Source organism: Limulus polyphemus, unplaced genomic scaffold, assembly GCF_000517525.1.
Source record: "Limulus polyphemus unplaced genomic scaffold, Limulus_polyphemus-2.1.2 Scaffold4097, whole genome shotgun sequence".
Classification (NCBI taxonomy): Eukaryota; Metazoa; Arthropoda; class Merostomata; order Xiphosura; family Limulidae; genus Limulus; species Limulus polyphemus.
Genome location: NW_013669707.1, coordinates 104,502 through 108,067, shown reverse-complemented (window position 1 = coordinate 108,067; position 3,566 = coordinate 104,502).

Sequence of the window (3,566 nt, the reverse complement as noted above, 5' to 3'; positions counted from 1 at the left end):
TAGCACTCGGCGTGACACTGCCTCATTAAAAAATACACTAAACGTTTCTAACAAGCACTCGGCGTCACACTGCCTCATTAGAAAATACACTAAACGTTTCTAACTAGCACTCGGCGTCACACTGCCTCAATAGATAATACATTTAAACGTTTCTAACTAGCACTCGGCGTGACACTGCCTCATTAAAAAATACACTAAACGTTTCTAACAAGCACTCGGCGTCACACTGCCTCATTAGAAAATACATTTATACGTTTCTAACTAGCACTCGGCGTCACACTGCCTCAATAGATAATACATTTAAACGTTTCTAACAAGCACTCGGCGTCACACTGCCTCATTAGAAAATACACTAAACGTTTCTAACTAGCACTCGGCGTCACACTGTCTCATTAAAAAATATACTAAACGTTTCTAACAAGCACTCGGCGTCACACTGCCTCATTAGAAAATACATTTATACGTTTCTAACTAGCACTCGGCGTCACACTGCCTCAATAGATAATACATTTAAACGTTTCTAACAAGCACTCGGCGTCACACTGCCTCATTAGAAAATACACTAAACGTTTCTAACTAGCACTCGGCGTCACACTGCCTCAATAGAAAATACATTTAAACGTTTCTAACTAGCACTCGGCGTCACACTGCCTCATTAGAAAATACATTTAAACGTTTCTAACTAGCACTCGGCGTCACACTGCCTCATTAGAAAATACATTTAAACGTTTCTAACTAGCACTCGGCGTCACACTGCTTCATTAGAAAATACATTTAAACGTTGTTAACTAGCACTCGGCGTGACACTGCTTGATTCACATTGTAACTTTGTTTGTTGTTAAGCGTAAAATCATACAATGGGCTATCTGTGCTCCGCCCACCACGGGTATTGAAACCCGGGTTTTAACGCTCTTAGGCCTCAGACTTACCGCTTAGTCAAGTAAATTTATTCCAAGCCAAATGTTGCGACACGGAATAGCTAAGCACAAAAAGAAACGATAAAAAGTATACATGTAGGCCTCCCAATAGTGGTTGCCGTTGCTAGCCTTTATAATTAAGGCTAAGTTTGACAAACTTTTTTTTTTTCCCCATAGTCCTTGCGGACCGTCGAGCCGATAGCAGATCTTGCTCTGCCAGCGTTTCTAACGCTGTTTCTTACGTCAAGGATGCAACCCACTTGACAGCCTTCCCTCTTGGAAAGGACGAGCTGGGACTGGGATTCGAACCCGCGACCCTCAGATTGGGAGTCGAGCGCCTTATCCACTAGGCCAATGCGGGCCCAAGTTAAATACAGAGTATTCTTAGCGAACTCTCTCTCTTGCGGAGGTGCTATATTACAAAAAAAAAAGTCCTATCCAACAAAATATTCTATCTCTGTAAATACATATTTATGTTCTAAAAGTCAAGTTACTTGACTACACATGTTTCGCACCCACCCTCATACCTCTTAGTTTGCCAATTGCAATTGGAAATCAGAGGCGCAATGAACAAATCAAGAGAAATATGGGGGGGGGGGGAGAATCATCTGGGGATAACATAGTTGTATAACAATTCTTAGACTTCTTGGTTTCCAATATTTCTTCGGCTTTTGGCGTTTAAACAGTAACTTTTAATAGACATTTTCTACAGGTTGTTATGGGCTATTATGTGCTGTTTGAGCAATTATACAGGTTTTAAAGGTTAAGATTCTGAAAAACAGGTTTTTCGGGTTCGTTGGAAGGCCTGTGCTCGTCTTGTTAAATTGAACTTAAGGCTGGGCGTCGCTTCGTGGCTAAGGTGTCCAGCTGAGGATCGGAAGATCAAGGTTCGAGCCCGTAATTTACAGTTAACTTGCTCCACTCCTAGTTGTGAGCAGGTTATAAAAGTGACAATTAATTTTATTATTCGATTTAGAGTAGCCTTATGATCAGTAGATCTAACTTAGGAACGGCTAAGCCTGAATTTTGCAATCTCTAATCTGGCCCATTAGCCCATATCGCTTAATAAGATGTTGTTAAGGGCGAAAATACCAATTATAGCTTTAAAAAAGCGTACAACAAGCACAGAAACATATTTTATTAAACAACTATAAGTTTAATGTTTGTAAAAATATCCGTCTTACGGACAGCCTTAAGTATTTTTCTTGCTCAAAGACACGGTCGGAAAAGGTGTTTTATATTTACATAGTTTATCACAGTTTTAGTTCCCTAATATTTCAGCGGTAAGTTTATAGACTTGCAACGTTAAAATCCGAATTTAGTTTACCCTCGGTGAACAGAGTGAAGATAGGCTTAATGTGTAGCTTTACACTAAAACAAACGAACGAACAAAGTATTTAAAAAATACTTGCCCCCAGTGGCTCAGCGGTATGTCTGCGGACTTATAACACTAAAAATCTGGTTTCGATACCCGTAGTGGGCACAGCACAGATAGCTCATTAATGAAGCTTCGTGCTCAACTACAAACAAACACAGTTCTACGAAAACACTATCTTGATCTTATACACTTAATTATCTTTAAAAAAACAGACGTCAGTACTATATAGCGTCGAATCTACGCCATCTATAATTTTTTTTTCTTCGTTGAATTTTTACTTTAATTTGAGATTAATAAAATCAAAGTATTGGCCTCTATCTTTAATATTTTGCGTTCGATACAAAAAATTTATCAACTGATGTTTCGATAATAAAAAATATCAAAAATCTATTTCTAAAATAATCATTCACTAGACCTATTAGTATATATCTATACATAAAGAGCAGGGTGGTTATGTTTTTACCTGAGATATCGTCAAGGGGCACTTTTTGTCGATTCCTCCTTCTAGATTAAATCCCCACGGGATAGATTCCCCACTTCGTTGAAGAAGAATATTTACAAGCTTCTTCATTTTATCAAAGAGAAGTGAAAAAAGTATCGAATTCCTTTTTAAAACGGAAATATAAAAATTAACTATTCCTAAATATTTCTGAGTACTACACTTTCAAACTGTCACATAAATGGTTTAACTTTATATTTCATGGCGCTGAACATCATCTTACATTTCGTAGAGTAATGTACGCATTAGTCAACATATTAGAACGAAATAACAGGATTTTTAAGAAAGATTAGTTTATATCCTGTCCGAGTTGCAGAAGAATGCATGCCATACTAGCACCGACCTAACCAATGGTAACGAAGCACGAGACCACGTTCGCAACACCACTCCCATCCCCACGATATTGTACAATGTTCCACTGACAGGCTTTCAAGTATGTGGAGGGCAAGAACCGGGATATGAACAATAAAATAAAGCCGTAGGCGGCGGTGTGACGAAATTATGCATGTTTTGTTATTGTAAAAGCTCGCGACGTTACAAAACTATAATAATCCAAATACCACTTATTTCTAAATTCTTATAAAATTTTTACTGTTATTACGTTTGCTGAGGTATGTATATCAAACTAATGAAAACCAAATTAGTCATCCCTGAATCACATGTAGAACTTGTCATGAATTTTAATATTTCCATTCAGAGGTGTAGGAGGCAAATTAAAAAGTGGAGGGAGAGGGGGGGGAGGAGCCAAGGTTTATTTGACCGAGCGAAGCGA